The sequence below is a fragment of the Gymnogyps californianus genome, chromosome 3 (genome assembly GCF_018139145.2).
Source record: "Gymnogyps californianus isolate 813 chromosome 3, ASM1813914v2, whole genome shotgun sequence".
In the NCBI taxonomy this organism is placed as follows: domain Eukaryota; kingdom Metazoa; phylum Chordata; class Aves; order Accipitriformes; family Cathartidae; genus Gymnogyps; species Gymnogyps californianus.
Window position 1 is genome coordinate 110,465,807 of NC_059473.1, and position 19,743 is coordinate 110,485,549.

Below are 19,743 nucleotides of genomic sequence, written 5' to 3' on the forward strand. Positions count from 1 at the left end.
TGGCAAACGGTGCGGCGTGCTAAGTGGATCCAGGAGAAATGTGATGACAGAGCAGGGCACGTTTTGCCGGTTTTGCCAAACGGTCAGAAAGCGGCTGCTGGATCATACAGGGATCAAAGAGCAGGATTTTAAAATACACCCAGTAATGGCTTATAAACACCGGTTCTTAGTCACACAGCTCTCCGGGAGGGTATTTGAGATGATCCATTGGCTGAAACCTTATTTCAGGCTCAGCAAGCTCCTAAGGTGGAGGAAAAGAGCCTCATCCAGATCCACAGATGTGTGTTTAACATTTGCTCGATGAGAGAAGGCAGGGACCCTGATGGGCGACACTGGCCTTTGGACTGCTCCAGGAGACGCCTACACTCACCCCCAGCACCTGAAGGAAAAATTAACCATGCTGCAGCTGTGCAAAGACGTTTCGGCACGAGGGAGAGCCGCTGCCTCGGCAGCACCACCACAGCTAATGGCAAGGGGAGGCCTAGGAGCCTGCCAGTCAGCTGAGGGCAGAAACTGCCCTTCAGCCTTGAAGCGAAAGCAAGAGGGGCAAGCTGCTGCGTGGTGACGAACGGCTTTTCCCTCCTCACTCTGCAGAATGAGAGGAGTCGATGCACTAACTAGTGTGACATTTGCTTTGGTGTTGCTTTTTTTTTTAAATTCTAAGTGTCCTCTAACTAATGGAAACAACAGGGCTTTGCACCTGGGAAGGCCGTTGTGCATTTCTCTCCGATAGGCAGGATATCAGGGTTAGCTAAATATGAGTTCAGCTGCGGGACTGACTCATGGCTTGTTCCTGGAACTGTCTGAAGGAGGGGAGGATGCTGTGGGCAGGCTCTAACTGTATCATCTGGGTTAGGGCCGGTAGCAGATGGTCCTAAAAACATACTTCCATGTGGGTTTAAAATAGCGCAGCACCCACAATCAGCTGAATGGGGAAATGTGAAAAAGGCTTGTCACACAAGGAATGCTGCTGTGAAGATCTGCAGTCAGGAGGGGATCCAAAGCTTCACCAGCCCTCGCAGCGTGGAAGTGCCCAAGGCCCGACTCTCCTTGCTCACACCAGCTCACACTGCTGCCCCATCCCACCAGCCCTGGCAGGGGGATTCTGGCCTTCCCATCATATTTCATGCAAGAGAACGATCTTTTTTTCCCCACCATAAAACAAAACAAGGAAACTTTCTCTTAAAGCAGCTTTTCTAGTTAAGCAGCACTCCCTGACCGCTGCGGTGCAAAACCTTGAGCCTGAAAAACTACATTTAAAAAAAGAATCCCTTCTCCTTCGTGAGTCAACCTGCTGTACGTGTTGGTCAGCAGCAACGACAGCCCTAAATAGTCCGAGTCTGTAGTTACATCCTGCTGGCTGCTCTGATGCCATGCACAGAGTAAAAGAGGTGGTGATACGGGAGGAATCGACAGGCGCCGAGAGGCCAGCTCTCCCGAGGAGCCAGCTGAACCGCCGGGGGGGTCGGCGGGGAGCACCCCCGAGGAGCGCCGGAAAGATCCCCTGGGTGCGAGCACACGGCGAGTTTTCACGCTGCACAGCAGCCCAAGCAGAGGGGCTTGCTGGCCGTGAGAAAGGCACAGCAGCGCAGGGAGCACTGCGGGGCTGCCCTCTTCCTTGCCCCAGCCCACCCGAGGTCGACCCGGTGTAACCGGTGATGGCTAACCTCACCTCAGAGGTGCTCATTTCCTCCAGCTCCCTCTGCAGCCAGCACGGAGACCCCTTCCCAGTGCACATCCTAGGACCCTGTCAGCTGACGTCTTCTGCTTGAAGAGAGCCGGGGTGACTTTCTTCTCAAGGCTTAGGTTAAGCTCCAAAACTCCCTGCGCCCGAGGGAGGGGGCTGAAGTGAAAACCAAGGAACTGCATTGCTGTTTGTGTGCCTGGCTTCCTTGGGCCAATGGGTACAGAGACGTGGGGGAGAAAAGAACACTCTGCCATTCCCCCAGCCTTCCCCTATCCTTCCTGCTGCAAGGACTGTTACTGGAAAAAAAGCCTGACTCCTCCTCAGGCCCCATATTTGTGTCTCAGTAGATGTGCAAACACACCAGCAAAGGTTTCTTGCTCCTTCCCCTCTCCTCCGCCTCCTGCTTTTTTGCCATGCAAGCACCAAGAGCGATCTGGGCTGTAACCTTTAGAGGAAGAGAAATATCACAGGCACATCTGTTTTTACAGCTAATTGGCCACAGTTTTTGAAATGGGCAGAAGAGGCTCAGATGAACAAAAAGAGATCCCTGAGAAGTCCTGGCCCCTGTGGGGGCCTGGCGCTAGCTCCTAGAGCAGTTCGTGGCAAATGTCCCACTGACGCCAGACAGATGCATCGAGGTTAGCTTGAGATCACACCGACTGCTGGCGCAAACAGGTCCAGCCCCATTTGCTCCACCGGAATCTTGCGTGACTACGCAGCAGTGAATTTGGCCCTCCATTTAAAGCACGTTTCGAAAGCAAAGATTTTTCTAGGCATTACCCCAGTCTTAAAAAGCAAACACATGGTATCTACATCTTGCATTTTGTTTTCAACATCTCCTGTAAACTGTTTTTAGCACTGCAAGAAAGCATTTCAGAACGCATTTTAAAAAACTATTTTCTGTGTTTGGCTTGACTGCGTTTTTATCAGTACAACAGTATAACACTGGCTTGTTACGCACTTACTGCCAATACAATAAAGGCTGTAACAAGAGATGTTTTAAATGAAGATTATTTATTACTGCCAATGGTTGCAGAGAAAGTGCTCATTTGGGCAGAGTGGGCTGAGGGAAGGAAAGGCTGTTCTGGTGTTCGCTGCAGCCTTCACTCATTACCTTTTCCAGAAAGCATTAAGCTTCCCGCCTGCACTTGCAGTACATACCCCACAATTTTATCAGGAGACAGTCTCCAAAATCTAGACTCAGAGATTTTAAGAGATGGGAAAGCTATCTGAGTTCACACAGGGTTGCCCTTTCCACCCATGTTTTCACATTTTGGTTCTAGCCATCTGCAGCAAAGGAGCTTCCCTCCACATTCACCACTTACTAGACCCCACCAAACAGACACAGTTGTGCAGGAATGGTCACTATTCTTCTGTTCAAACTGCAGTTGCACAAATTGGGCAGGGCACTTTCTAGATGCAGAGGAAGGCAAAAAGGTACAGTCTTAAAAGATCTGAATAGCACTTCTGTTTCTGCCTCCAAGTACGCAGAGAGGAAATTCTCCAAAATCTCTAAGATAATCTCTTTCCTTGTTGCTTATGCAAACTATATGCCCCTTTAACTGGAAATTATCACCTCCCCAGGACCCTACTTATTTTTACTGCCTCTCTCATCTCCCCCCAAAAATTCAACATACAATAGTGAAATAGCAAGCCTAACATATGCCACAGTCTGAGTACATATTTTGCAATAAATGTAAATTATATATATAAACAGAAAGAGCATGACTGTGAGAAAGAATGACCCTACCTACTTCCCATTCATGTTATGCAAACACCTTTCACATGTGTCTTTGCTCACTGAATGCTAACAGTGAGTATGCGTACAGCCATGCCCACAAAACACGCATTCCTCATTAAAATCCATGCAATAAATTTGTATCTGATTGACTTTTAAATCCTTCACCTTCCCACAACTCCATCTTCCCCAGATCTAGTGATCCAAATCCTGTTCACTTCTTCAGGCAGCCTGTCACAGTCAGGGTCTTCTCTCTCCGTTAGTGGAGAGCGTTCTCCCATCCCTACGGATGTTACTGGCTTGAACCCCAGAATTGGTCACAACCAGTCTCACACCATCGGCAACAAGGTGAAGAAGTGATACACGGAGTTTGGTATAGTGCAAAGGGAATAGACTGCGCCTTCCAACAAGGCGCTATTTTTTGGGAAAATCAAGGCACATGAGGACATTGACATCCTTCATTTTCACATAGGGGAAAGTTTTTCTCAGTTTATTTTTAGAAAGATTTACTGGTTTTAATTTTGGTAGTTGGATCCTAAAAAAGGAAGCATGGGCACATGGCCTCTTAAAAAGTTGCAAAACCCACTCTCAATAAAATTTAATATGCCCTGCCGTGGCTTTTCTTTAATGTGCACTGTGTGGAGTGCAGCGGTATAACATTTTCAGCGTCAATCATTTCGGCACACTCCTGAGTAATGCGACTACCTCACACCTCTGCAGATAGGACACTTATTCAACAGTACCACTTATTTTCTCTGCGCTATGTGCACGTGTGTGTACCCACAAACACGTGTATCGCTGGCAGCTTTTCCTTGCTCTTGGATGTTACTGCCCAGTGCAGGAGTCACTAAATGCACGGAGATCAAGAGAACTGTGCTGACACAGACTCACTCTAACAGACCAGACTGTCATCCCAGCAAAACAGGAGCTCTGATGAGTACATGCTGGTATGTACTCTGGGTGTGCACTGCTGCGTGTCTGTGTGTCTGTCTAGGTAAATTTCCCATCCACTAATTCCTGATGGAACAAGGGTGGCCAAATCTTCTGCTGCAGTGAAGTGATGGAGTCCTGTGTAATTTGACAGAGCTGTAACAGGTTACACCAGCTGAATGGTTGGCTCAGATGCTCTGGAAAGCTGCTCCAGAAAAGAAATTTGCTGCCGTACCTATTATGTGAAAGCAGTGCTGCTATGATTGTATTATTTATTGCATCTTTTGTGTCACTGGTGCAGTCAGGAGAGTGCAGTATACAATGAAGAGGAGCAGGACCACCTAGCTCACCAAGTCCAGTCCCTCCGAGATCACATTAATAGATGTTCTACCCAGAATGGCCTCTGAACATTTTCTCCATAACACCCCCCACACACACACACACCCCCCACATCCCACCCCCCACCCCCCACCCCCACACACACAGAGACTAAAACACTCCTAACAACCTGAGAACAAACTAAAACTGTTAGGATACAATACTAAATAGATAAAAACCGTAGTGTACCACAGGAAGCATGAGAGATCAAAGTGTCACCACTATCCTAGGTCCCACAAGCAACAGGGAATTTGCTCCCATCCCCTAAAAAAGAGTCCATTCGGGTACTACCATATATCCTGGATGCCACCCGGAGCTTTGGCTTCGTGCAGTTAAAATGTGCACAACAGTGGAGTGCACCCATCATGGCTGATTATTTATTCAAGTAGATACTGATCGCTAACATTTTGGCTAACAATACAGACCTCCTTGAACTGCAAGCCCAACTTTCTACAGGATGGGTTAAATACCAAGACCGTACAGAAGAGGACTTCAAGAAGCAGCCCTTGTTAGTCAGTATGTCCCTTGTGAGTCTCGTTAGTCAGCATGTCACTGCAAAACTATATAAATAAGCTCATATTCCCCCACAAGTAAGGTTATAATGCGGCAATGTGAAAAGTACTACTGATTTAAAGCAAGCATCCCCGCTTTCCTGAAGCTAGTTTTCCTGTAGGGAAAGTTTCTCATAAAACACAGAGATACATAACATTTGGGTTTTTAGTAGAGACAGTCAGATCAGTACAGCTTTGAACCTCCCATATGAGATATTCACTAAGCTTTTCAAAGGAACAGGTGGATTTGAAAGCAGAATTAGACACTTCATATTTAATCATCCAGAGTTATCACCTAAGACTGATTTTCAAACAATTGGATGTGAATTGGCCACAGGACATGGTTAAAAGGAAGTTCATAGAAAATAAAGCACGTGAAATCTGGAGCCAAAATACATATGGCCTAATTTAAAAACAGGATTAAAGGAAATTCACAAAGTCATTTTGCTGCCAGATTTAATTAGTATGTTTAATATGTGAGATCACCTGAATCTACTTTTACTTGTTTTGTGTCCCATTAGGAGTTTCACAGGAGCAGTAATATGATTGAGTGGCCCTTGTGAGGGATGAAGCCTAGGCTGCTTTGAAACAAATTGAATTAATTTGAAATGATTCTTTCCAGGTATGACATTCTTGGAAACAGATGTGGGGATAAGGAAGGAGGGCATCAAAAGTAGATAGATAGTTAGTAGACAGATAGAGAGACCTATAACCATACCCACTTTTTTGTATATACATTGGCACCTTTTTAAATATTTGCAGAAATATTGTAACACTAGAAAGACTATTCACATAAGATTACAATTGATGGTACTCTCTAGAATTAGGTTAGCATTCGAGATACTACAGTGGCAAGGGTCCTCACACAAATTTTCCATCTCTGCCAGTTCCCTAAGATGTGAACGTTTTGGGGACTGGGTCATGGGGCACCTTTTGGAAGATGTTAGAGGGTAAATTTGCACCCAAAGGCTTCGCAGTGAGTGAAACGGGCCAGATGCAGGTTGCTCGCTGAGTTAGAGCCATGGTGGAGGAAAGGGGGCCTTATTTTGAGTGACATTCACAGCCTTTCCACTTGATTTCACTATTGTTGATTGATTTTACATGGAAGTCACTCAGGGGTTTACACTGCTGAGTAGCAGTGTAAACTCCTAAACTGGACAGATAGAGCAGATTTTATACTGTTTCCCAAACAAATGGTATCATAATGGTTTAAACAGTACAGTTTCATAGCTAAAATACAATATAACAGCAGAGGAGATGGAGGCAAGGGCGAAAAAAGAGTTCTGAGACTGATTTCTGGAGACTCAGAACATCTAAAACTTGCACCCAACTCTGCAAGCTACAAGTGCTCAGCTTGCCTGAAAACAAGCCCATGCATATGCATTCTCATTTTAACCTACAAAAACATTTCAAAATCCAGGCCCTGATCTGGCAAGATGCTGAATGTTTTCCCTTTTCATCAGACAAGCCTCTAAAGAGATACTGAAGCGTGCGTACTGCAGAAGCCGGAGAGCAGCCACAAAGGCTAATTTACCGAGCCAAAAAGCAGTCATTGCTGCAACTGCCATGCAGACGTACCCACTGCCTTCAGCAGAACTTCAGTGAAGACTGAGGGCACTTGTCACTTCACAGGGGGCACTCAGTGTCTCCTACGCTCACTTTGGGTCTACATATGGATGAACCGAATATTTTTCGCTAGAAACACTCTTCCCCTTCCAGGCCTCCTTCGCTTTCAGTTCTGAAGGGTGAATTCATTGGAAACATCTGCACCACTAGAAACATTCTGTGCTTTTTCCAAACCTCATCCCCGTGGTGGCTGTGTAGTAACGGAGAACAGACAGAGCTGCATAACACGAGCCTGCAAGCAATGAACTGCAGTGGAGAGAGGATGCCGAATGCTGGGGCTTTGCCTCCTACACCTAGGCACTACCTAGGCTCGCTTACCTTCTGCGCTGTATTCTGCTCTCGGCCGTATAGCCAAAGGGTTTCCACAGCAACTGCCACATCACACCACACCGCTCTTACCTCGGCGATACAGAACACCTCTTAAACGAATTTCGCTCAGTAGTCTGTCATGTTAACTTCTGCACACCTACGAGTTGCTACACGCTCCCCTTGGTATCAGGGCCAATTCTGGAATTGTTTTCGGGGGATCTTATGTAATATGTATTTCTCTTTCTGTTGTCCTTTTTCCCCCTTTTCTTTTCACATTGCAGACTTGCAGCAGTAAGGGAAGGGCTCTGTACCTGTGTCACAACAGCACAGCAGAGGCACAAATGGGACTGATCCTGTGTCATTCACAAGCAGTGGCAATGTACCCGGGCAAAGACTGCAAGAGCATGTTTATGGCAGTAAACTTTAATGAGCCACATGAATTCTTCAAACAAGGGAAGAGAAAAGATTTATTTTTGTTTGGGGAATAAGGGATGTGGACCAGCCTCCAGCAGGCCTACCAGGAAGGCGTGTGTAAGGGCTTGCGTGGCCATCTGTTTCTCCTCCTTATCAGCACTCCGGTGCCAGCTGCCTCTGTGGCTGAGCCGTCCCACGTGCGGGCTCCCCTGCCCGGTCCTGCGCTGCCGTCTGTCTGCTCCTCACTAATCCCACGTAACCGTATGTGCCTGCTTCCCACCGACCCTATTTGGCCACACCCCACCATAAACCCCATATAAATCACGGGAGGGGAAGCTGGCCGTCTCCTCAATGGTGCCAGTTAGCTACGCTGCTCCCTTCCCTTGAGCAGCTTCTGAGGCATGCAAGTGGATGCTGCGCTCGCCTTGCTTCCCGCATCACCTACCCCTGCGATTCTTCAGCGCGCTGAACCTCCATTTCCTGCAACACCATAAAAACGCAGTCCAAGCTCGAACAACTACGGGATTTATGTTTGCTGACGTAGTACCCACATCCCAGCGCTGTCGTGCCCAAACTGCAATTAAAGCTGCAAAAGCAGCCCAGAAGTCGATACCCTGGACAGACAGGCAAGATACAAACCTAATACCAGACAGGCGAGTTTTAAAGCTGCAGCCACCTGGGAGACGTGCACGGTGATGCAATCCAGCAGTGGCAGTTGCCAAAGTCGTTCTGACAGAGGAGGCCAAAGGCGGGCAGAGTGCCTGCAGGGGCGCCGGGGAGGGGAGCGGGGTCCGCGGCCTCCATCTACAGAGAGGTGTGAAAACAGGCAGAGCCACGGCCAAACTCCCTTTGGGGTGTCTCACAGCGCTGGCATCGTAGCTCTCCGCTAAGCCTTGTGCTCAGAGACCATGAACAACCGGGATTGAAAAAATATGTATAACCTGGCTAAAGGACAGCAAGCTGCTGGGGGAACAGAAGGGGGAGGCAGGAGATCGTGGTAGGCTGTGGATATCTGAAGGATGCTGACCCCGGCGAGGTCTAGTAAGAGGGCGAGAAATCATCTAGGATGCTAAATTTCGCATTACTGTTCCCTGAATGAATTACGGGATGAAAATAAGAGAACAATGAAGCCCAGCCAGGCAGGACAGGCTGGCAGACGCACTGGTGGTTCTTCTCGTTCTCATTCCAGTACCTGCATAAGGAGGGTAACAAGGAGGAAGGCATGGGGGTTGCTCCCATGGCTCACTCAAGGAGCAGCAGCCAGACCTGGCCTTCTCAGGTCACTTGCAGAGGTGGAGAGGATCCATCTGTATCATTATAATATCTCTGAGCCCAGGAGGCACAGCCACGGACCAAGCATGGACACAATTCAGAACAAAACGATGATGCCGCTCCCCAAAGAATTTACCATCGATCTAAGAGAAGTAACAGCAATTGGATGTAGTCTCTCTGCCAGGGATTTAGAAGTTTACAGTGAGTTGCCACAGCACTTTCACTAGCTTTTCAGCCTCCTCTTTAGCTTTACTGCTTTCCAGCCAACAAATTAGTCTGTACAAAAACCAATATTGAATGCAATTTTCACTTTAACCTACATGTTGAACTTCAATGTCTTCAGTGAACCCAGGGTTAGAGATGGACGGATGCACTTTTCAGGATGGGTTTACAAACTCAAATCTGGCCCAGATTATTACGGACTAAAATCCATAATAACAGCAACTTCATAATTTAACTGTTTGTCTGCCAAATGCACTACACAAAGCCTATTTCCTACTAGTTCCCTAGTATTGCTGCCACCACAGCAGGCTGTGGCTTTGTGACCGACCTCCATAGCAAGACTAAGGACTGAGCTGGATTGACAACTGAATTACAGGGCCCTCCTAGAAGCACTTGCTTTTATTCCAGTGTTGAAGGATCTGGCAAGGCAACACGGCAAAGGTCACACCATTATCACCAACACTGGCTTCCAGAACAGAGAGCTTCTCTTTCCTGGGGTGTCATCTGAACTAGCTATTACAAACCTTTGACTATCTCTTGGAGAACAGTCAGTAGTCTGTCCAACTTATTTCTCATTTTAACTCTTCAGTGGTGATTTGTATTAAAGAACAAGCTATGATCCCAACCCCCTTGTGCTAGGCACTGCATACAGTTTTTTGAGGCATTTTTCGCCAAGGGAACCTGCAAACTAAAAAAAAAAGAATTATTTAGGAAGAAATGAAATGGAGAGGAGATGTTCTATCACGGTATCAAACCTAAATTCATATTGAAGAATGCATTCTCACCTGAAGAAGTGCTTACAAAGCCTACTAGAGTTCCCGGGGATTTTACTGAGACTGAGCACTACAAGTATGAATTATTTGAAACAGACAGGCTAAAACTTCCTGACCAAACACCCTGAACAATGTACAAATGTGGATTTGAGTGAGATATGAATTCAGGCTGGATCCAGTCCTGCAAGGGTCAATTCCATGTCATACAGTACAAAGCATAACTTTGAGATTAAAGAGAACTGAAAATAAATCCTTGTTCTGCTTTCATAATTTTCATTTACAGAGATGCAAAGCACAAATATTTATAAACAATATTCTTACAGGACTTGGAGGGTATTCTTCCCTTTCAAATAATTGCTATTTAAAGAAATTCTGACCTCACTTAAAATGAGATGCAGCATGTGAGCATGCAGAGCTTTGTTGGAGAAAATAAATACTATTAAAAATAAAATTAGCGTTGGAAAACCTCAGGCAATAATCCCAACCAATCAGCCCAGGAGGCTTGAAGGCAGACATGCAAGAAAGGCTCAGATAATGCAGTCATGCAAGATGCAAAAGAATCTGCTTACTTGGGTAAGATAGAAGAACACTATTTAACACCACCAAGACAATACCTCCAGGCTCTTTTATTTAAGTACTGAGCTAACCTGGCTCTGTTTAGCTCACAAAATCTGTTGCGACCAGATGATGATGAAGTCAGAGGCAAGATAACTGGAGATTAACCTTTACAGATATTTCTGTTCCTGAAATTACTTCCCTTTCTATACTCTGCTGCTGGCTCTGGCTCACAAGTTTCTTATTCCCCCTTAATGTTAATAAAGTTAAAAACAATTCACCCAGATGAGGATCAGGCCCTGAATTTCTGTTGCCTTTGATATTGGTCTGTTAGAAGCAAGTAAAATTAATGGTGCTCATAAAACCTCCAGAAGGTCAGTGAGAGGTGCACAGAGCACCCTGTGACTTGGTATTAAAAGGAAGAAATTCCAGTCCCAGTTTCTCAGCCATCTTAACTTCAGAGATATAGGAGGCATCATATATATATATGTGAAATGCAAATGAGGAAGGGGATGTATGTGATGGACTGGAGGGGGTAGGTAGTTACTCAACAGTACAAATAATAAGTAGGAAGAAGAGCTTATGAGCACAGCAGTGGAAGAGGTGCTTTAGAAGTGCAAGGAGGAAATGCAGCTACAAACCCACTGTCTGCATGGTTCTATGGTGAGTGTTATTCTGAGGAGGTGAGGAATGCGAGGCAGGGGGTCTGTGGTCTATGGTTTGTTTTTCCATCAATACATATGTCTGACTTCGAGTAAAAGATTAACGAGACAGCTAGCAAATGTCCTAGGAGACAAATGGATAAAATGCTGTTTGTACATGTCAGATGAGGGAGGGCTCATTCTCGTCTCTCAGCCTCTGAATGAATCTGCTAGGATGCACACCTGCACCACGAAGGTTTCCTTGACAAGGTAACCCTTTCCACGGCAGAACACATGAGCACGTCAGCATACAGCTTACCTGACACGTGCATTCTTTTGGTCAATGTGGTTTGGAAAGAACCTTCCACCTACTTTTTTCTGCATGTGACGTACATTGCTGCATGTTACAGAAAAGCCCCAGGTAAAGTGAATGGAAACTCTAACCAGCAGCTATGCACCTGGTGTTTTTGCATTTCCCAACAGATATTACAGTTGCTGGAATGATGTGTGAATCTTCTACAACACCTCCTATTGACAATTTAGTTTAGGTGTGGCATGAGAGAGATCTGTGTTATTGATACTAATGACCCAAAGCCTGTTGCTAAAGAGAAGGAAGAAAGGAACTGAGGGAATTTATACTTTAAAAAAAAAAAACCCAAACCATAAACCCCCACAAATATTTACATTCTATTACATTTGACAGCAACCACTCTGTTACAGGCTGAAAAGACTGCAGACAGGCGTGCTGACACTTTCATTTTCCAGGGATGGTCATGGCAGCGGACAGGACAGCTAGACTGTCACTAAAGCTTATCCTTCCTAGGTATCAAAAACTCTGTTGCGTTTTCCTCTGCTGTTGGCAATCTGTGCTATTGGTGATCCCTCAGAGTTGATGGTGTAATGCTGTTGGCCTGAGTCCCACTGCAAGGAATGCAGTGGCGCCCAGTCAACCACCAGCACTAACCACAATCTCCCTGCAGATCTTACTAACCTGGCAGCTCAGCTCTGTGTAGTAACACCACAAAAAATGGGAGCACCTTTCCCTTTCCTCACTGCCCTCCTCCTTTTTTTGTTCTTTATTGCTCTTTTCTGGAAAAATCAGAGGGAGTTAAGCAGATTCCCTAAGGAGAAAAGTGACCCATCACTTACAACACTGTCATAATCTTAAACATCCCTCATGTTCTGATTTCTGCTTTACCTGAAGCCTGTGAAGTGTGAGTCACATCCATTTTCCTTATGCCGTGATGGGGAGGAATGCTGATATGTGGGAACTGACAAAGAAGCATGAGGGAACCGATGTTCACCTCTTCATCCCAACGAAATCTGCTGGTGAATCATAGGGTAAGAACTTGACCTCACCCATGAAGTTGCGTGAAGATTAAAAGAACTTCCTTGTCTCTCTCTGCTGTGCCTCTGACTACCAGATTTATTGGCTAGAGGTGAGCAGTTAAACCACCCCTCTAAGCTCAGAGAGAATGAGTTCAAGTCTTGTCAAGGGCCACCCTTGACAACCCAGCTCTAAAGAACACAAGCCATCCCTTTCGGTGAGTCAAGAGCAACCGGTCCTGCTACTGGACACATCAGATGGATGCGGCTGGCTGAGGAAAGGGACATATGCAACCATCCTAGACCCCTTCATATTAGTGACATTGGATATATTTTTGTAAGAAAAGTTTGGAGCCCTGAACGAGAACGTGATGTTGCAGGAAGTTAGCCCTCAAGTAATGCTTCTATCTCACTTAAGTCTGCCAGCATGCAAGGAAGCACAGGATAAGCTTGTCCAAAAAAGCTGGAAAACAATTAGAAAATTATAAGGCCATCTATAGCCACCTGTGAAAAGCAGGAATAGGGAATACCACGAAATGAACGTGATTTGTTATGAACTGAACAGCCTTCTATATTGAAGGCTCTTTGTCACCTAGGGATTAAAATGGTCCTAATACTTTAGCTCTCTTTCCACTCCTGACTGCAGCTCTTGAACTCTTGAGGATTTGGCCCATAGTCACTGCCAGGGTGCTGTGTCCCTCCTCCCCGAGAGTGCTGCCAGAACGCAGGAAATAAGACACATGCTGGCCCATCCTGTACTGTACTCTTACTTCTATTTTTTTCCTTCTTTGCAGCTGCAAAATACAACTGAGCAAGTTAAATTCCACTTCCCTTGAACACGGAAGCAAGCAGTGCATTTTGTCACATGGTCACATCAGCAGACCGCAACAACAAGCGCAGTCACCTGGTGAAACAATCCACTTGGAGATTTGGAAGGAAAATTTCCTTAGGGCAGGTGACACTGGACATCTGGCAGCCCTCTACTTTTGTTCTGAGAATAACACCTACGTTGTAGGGCATGTTGCCAGAAGCTGCACCCACCTGGGATGTAGCCAGCCCAAGATGAAAGGGAACACCAAATCCAGAAGGGATGACTAGCTTTTACTGATGTTGTTCAGGACAGACGTACCTGGGAACATGCTAGTTCCCCTTAGGTGTTCAGTACTGCTTGGTAAAGTCAGGGAACTAAGAAAGTTAATCAGGTCAGAGCCAGGCTTGCATATGCTTTCTCCACAGGGATTACAAACTACTTGCCAAATACTCAGATTGGATAATTGCTACCTGGATTACCAAGGGTATGCAGCCCAAAAGAAGATAATTGCTTAGAGTTTCTGATAGATTGCATCACTCCCTGCCACAGTAAAGGGCAGAATGGGAATCTTCAACACATGATGTAAGGATACAAGCCTGCCCATAGCTTAGACAGTAGAGCTGAACCCATCGTGGCTGGCTGAAGCGCAAGAAACATTAACCCCCACACGCCGTTTACAGGAAAGCAATAAGTTGATTCTGAACTCCAGAAGCATTTGTGGAATCCAGAGATTCCCCAAAATAACCTTCCCTTTCTTAGGACACAGGGGACAAGCATTCATCGCTGCTCTAAAATGTAAATTTGACCAAAGCTAATTTTACCCCAGCATCTAGCTATGAGATCATCGTTCTACCAGCATACAAGTTTAGCCTCACGCTGCCACATATTTTATGACCAAGTGCAACTTGGAGCAGAGCCTGTACTGTCCGTCAGAGGTGCTGCTACATGATAAAAAAATCCGTCATCCATTGTATTTAACTATAAAGCTCCAGTGAAAATCAGGTTCCTTCTAACAAAAATGGTTAGGTACTACTAAGATATATGGAAAGATTAGGCATCCAAAATACTACAGTGTAATTGTATGTGAGAGTATGAGATTCCTGAAGCATTTTAGAGGTGCTTTTCTTCTCTGCAACCAAACAGCAATACAACCCAGGGAAGAGAACAGAAATCATTCAAATTTTCACTCTATTCCATTCAGCCATGCATACAGTGCTGACTCAGGAGCAAACATTAAAAAGCAGGAGCCATGCGGGAACTTACAAATCCAATTGTACATCTCCCAAGGGGGGTCATTACAACAGTGTCAAACAGGCCTTAAGCAGGAGGAATGAATAGGTGGGGGGAGATTTGACAGCAGGGGAAAAACAGTGCTGGTAGAAAAGGCCCCGATAACAACAGGTCCAATCGACACATGCAGCCTTCAAACTGCACTGTGATCCTGAGGTTTTTAAGCAGAAAAGTGATAGCCCATATCAAAAGTTAATAAAGAAGACATGGTGCAAAAATAATGAGAGAGCGCATTAAAATGTCCAGTGCAGGGCCCACTTCTGTGTGCCATTAGACGATTACACTCCTCCTTGTTTTTTAGGTTTATAATTAAAATAGTTCATTTTAGACATAATTGCAAACAACCAAATAGACTCAAAACTACAACTCTAAGAAAGCTGGGAGATGGCAATGTTATTAGGGCTTATTCAAGATACTAAACCTGGCCATAGATGAAATATTAATTAAAGGTTGCATTCAGTGCCTTCAGAAAATGATTATTCAACACAGCAATGAAGTTTTGCCTAATTGTGTAATGAAGTTTTATCGTACTATGCAGTAAAGCTTAGACCAAAATGTTCGTGTAAGAAGAAGATCACAGAGCTTTAATGATGGACTGAAACTTGGGAAAGGCATATGTGTATTAATATCTGACTTCAGAAAGTATGCAAATCACTTCAATAACACGGTGCCTGTCTTCTATATGAGATAATGGATAAACAGTCAATAGCCTTTATTTCATTGTTGGATAGATCATCAAATTAGTGTCTAAATTAAGGATCCAATTAATCTCTATTAAATAATTTGTCAATACAAATAAAATCATTGCAATTTAAGATAATCATGTTTGTGGGTTTTTTTCCTCTTATTACCATTAAGAATAGGGTTTTTTATCATTGCCCAAATCGCAGCTCCCTTAAACTGGGAGGTATCCAAAATTCAGATCTTGTAGCAGGCCTCCCTCTCCTACATATGCATAAAAATGCTTCTTTATCTTTTGTGAAAATATCTTTTTTCTTGAGATGGGAACTACAAATTCCACTCCTTCCATTCACACTGAGGAGAACATTACTCCCTAAACAGCGCCACTTAATCCAAAACAAACAGCAAGATATCCAAAATATCCCTTAGTTTACTAAGGGATGTAAGATTCGGAGAGAGAATACCTCCTTCTTGGAACAAAGGAGGGCAAGAGGGTGGATTCAAAGGGACTGTATTCGAACGGGTCTAGCTCATCTCCAAGTACCATGGTCAAATTTATGAGTGTTTCCACAGAAAAAAAAAAAAAGTGTCAGAAGGACATCCCGCGTTGGAATGCAGCAGAACTGATTCCCACAAGCCCGGGAATGTTGCTGGTTTTCATGATAGAGCTGTTAATCTTATAATAAAGTAACTTTTGAATGTATTTTGCACTCGGCAATGAGCTCTCCTAGCAGTGACCTCAGTGTGAGCAGCCCTCCCTAGTAACAGGGCTGTGGAAATATTGCTGGAGGCAGGTCTTGCGCTGCTTTCTTTTGTGTCTCCACTTAGTCTTTGCAGAAAGATACTACCAGAAGCAGAGAAAGGCCGTAAAGCTGAAGACATCGTTTTAAATCAAAAGGCTTTTAGTGGTTGTATTAAAGGGGGTATCTGTGTTCCCAACAGTGACTATAGCAATTACGCAGTGAAAACATCTAGGCAGGTGCATAATTTAAAAAGAAAAAGGACATCCTCCTCTCTTTAGGAAAGGTCAGGCTTTATATTTCAGTAGGTCTGTTTGACTAAAGAAGGAGAAAAAATGAGGGCGGAGTGAAAGAAGGAGGAGTGGGGTAGGACAGAAAAAAGACAAGATGAGAGAAAAGAATGGGCAGCGGAAAAAAAGCAGGGAAAGAGGATGAAAGAGAGAGACGACATCTGACTTGGACAAGGGGTGAACCACAAACATAGTCATTGCCAGTGTCCAGGAACAAAAATAACTCGTTTGTCCACCAGCGGCAGGGCAGCTGCCAGTGCGGCAGGACGGTGTCTTCCCCGCACTGCTCTGTGTGGCACATCCCCAGCCCGCTTCCAGATCTGCTCCTTTCACTGTGCTGTGACAAAACTCAGGGTGTTCTCGCAGTCCCTGTGGTTGTGGTTAGGAAACTGCCGCATGTTGGGTCTCAATAGAAAAAGTATTTTAATACAAGAAAAACAGGAAACTCAAGCACGTTTTGGGTCTAATTCAATTTCAGTTCCCCGATTCCTTTATTTTCTATGGACAAAAGGCATGTAACAAAATTATGAACTAGGACGTGAAGAAAGCAGAACTGTGCACATGACAGATAAAGCTGGCTCATTATGTGAAAACTGAAGCCATGCAAAATATAAATTCAGAGCAGATTAGAACACCTCTCATCCAAAAACCAGTTAGGACCAGTCAAGCAAATCCTGGCACCTGGACAGAGTTTGAGCAGAACGTATATGAACTGGCACAGGTCATGGTTTCACAAGAGTAGACCAGATTATGAAGAAATGCAAATATTCTTTCTTCATTTTATGCTGAAAGCAACCTCTGGTTTAGGAATCTCCAGAGACAAGGTACAAGGTACAAGGTACCAGTTCAATGTCAGCTGCCCTACACTCTTTGCAAGCTCGTCAGTGCATTTTAGTGCTAATGTACTAAAAGCATGACACCAGCTCAAGATAACCACATTCTATTGAGAAACATAACAATAGAAATAATGGAATAAGCACTTCATGCAATTTGCTAGGAATGTAGTTTGGACACCAACAGCCAAAACAAACTAAAATGGCAAATGCAAGGACTCTATTTTGAAAAGATCTGCAAACACACTCAGCAGCTTTACAGGGGGTCATATTTTCCACAAGGATAAACTGTCCTTGAACAATATTTTCAGTGTTCTGGGTACTAACGTGCTTTCTTTTCATATGAATTGTTCTCACCTCCGCTCCTTTTCCTTGAACAAATATTTACTGTGACCAATAAAATTCTGCTCTCCATTTATGAGTTAAATAGCATCGCATTCCCACACGCTGTTTTATATACCCATACATAGAGCATATGTGCCCACAGAAAATGACATCTCTAAACTACGTCTGGTGGAATTATTTTTAAGCAATCATATTCACTGTAGATTTCAGTCCTGATTCATCAATACATTTAATTCACTGTGGTATTAGATCTGTGAGTGAGAGGAATGAAGCATTCAGCTCAAGAAAGGAGGTGACATATTTCACCAGAGATAAAGCATTTCTGTGAGTATGTGAAAGAGTGATGCCTGATGCAGTGCCCATAAGCATGGGAGTAAACACATCATCTTCACAGGGAACTACTGACATGTTTAATTTTAAGAAAGCAACCAAAAATATTTTTTAGTGAATTATTCATACCCTTCTAAATGTGTTCAAGGGTTTTACCAGGTCAGAGCTTAAGCGGGCAAATTACAGCCTGCAAGAGGCCAGCAGACTATTAGTGATAAGCATGCAGGACTACTGTCTGTTATTCATTGATTATTCACCTATTGTTATTTGCTGCTCATCGTCTTGAAAATTTCAGTAAACGAGTCCGGAATGGAAAGAATCCTTACATGCGAACCAAGAACATCCAGCACAAACTATGTATGAAAAAAAAGGGTAAAAATTTCACAGGTTAACATATGTAAACGGAGCACGTCTTCTAAACCTCATTTCTTTTTTACAAGGGGGGACAGACCCTCGGCGCACCGGGGCCCACCAGCGTTTCTGCTGTGTTTATATAGCTTTGGGGAAGTCGAGGACCGTGCTCCACATGCGGGTCCTTTTTGCTGAATTCCCCTCCAGGAGCGCAGGGGCGAAGAGGAACACATCTCTCGTGAACACCTGCAACCAGCAGTTCCTTCCTCAGGCACTTAAATAGATTTTCCTCACGCTACAGTAAAACAAGATACCGGCTGTTCCCCTTCATACACCCCAAAATATAAACAGTGGTACTAACAAGAAAGAAGGTGAGAGCGCCAGCAGGTTCCTCTGGGATGCAAAAGCAGAGCTACATAAAGCATTAACGTCTACACTGGACTTGGGTTTAATTTGCAAATCCCAACTGCTCCATGGTGCCCCCCAGAAGAGGCTAAGGTCCAGGCTGCATAGCATGCCTGAGGTCTACCACACGCACGCCCGTACTCAAATACCTTGTTTAGAGTTGTTCCTAGTCTTACGGATCTCTCTCAAGTCTTCTGGTCTTTACAGGGGAGGCTCAGCAGCCACATCTGAGACAGCCCCTTGGTGGAGGGAGAGGTGCACCCACACAGACAGCGACACGGACAGATTGTGTCAGTATGTACGGTCTCCTAACAACTTGGTTAGTACTGGACCTAACCTGGTTTAGGGCCTAGCTAAGCCTGCAGTTTGAAATGATTAGTGTAGGCATGCTTTATTTTCTATTTTACACTTATGTTGGTTGTGGACAAGCTTTGGTTTTAGTCAAGATAACCAGACTTCAGGACAAGGTGATGGCCACAAGGCAACCACCAGGCTGAGCCCAATGGCGAGGGAAGCACCGACTTCCCTGTGGGTGGAAGGAGGAGAAATGTATCAGCACAGGCCCTTGGTCAAAGCAGAAGAGGGTGGGAATTCCCTTCCAAAAAAGAGACGTCTGTCCAGCGTGAGGAAGGATATGTTAAACAGCCCGCGCTACCTGCTCTGCACTAGGAGATGGACACCGTACGGCAAAGCCCTCTGTCAAATGCCAGTGACGTGTTAAGCAGCAAGAAAATAGTCTCAACCACCAGCACGCTGGAAACAGCAAAAACTATCGGCTTTGGCACACGTGCAAAGCATATATGCCTGGATTGCCTGGAATAGCGAGAGATACAAAATGCAGGACTGCCAGCAGTTTTGGTGAGAGGGACTGGGGAGATGCTGCATTGCTGGGCAGAAAAAAAAGGATACAATCCCATGTGGTGAGCTAAAAGGAAATCCAGATCGTTTCCTGATAATCTTGAGAACGAGAATTTCAGATCCATCAGGCCAAGAAAGGGGAACTACATAGAATCATAGAATCGTTTAGGCTGGAAAAGACCTTTAAGATCATCAAGTCCAACCATTAACCTAACTCTGCCAAGTCCACCACTAAACCATGTCCCTAAGCGCCACATCTGCATGGCTTTTAAATACCTCCAGGGATGGTGACTCACCCACTTCCCTGGGCAGCCTGTTCCAATGCTTAATAACCCTTCTGGTGAAGAAATTTTTCCTACTATCCAATCTAAACCTCCCCTGGCACAA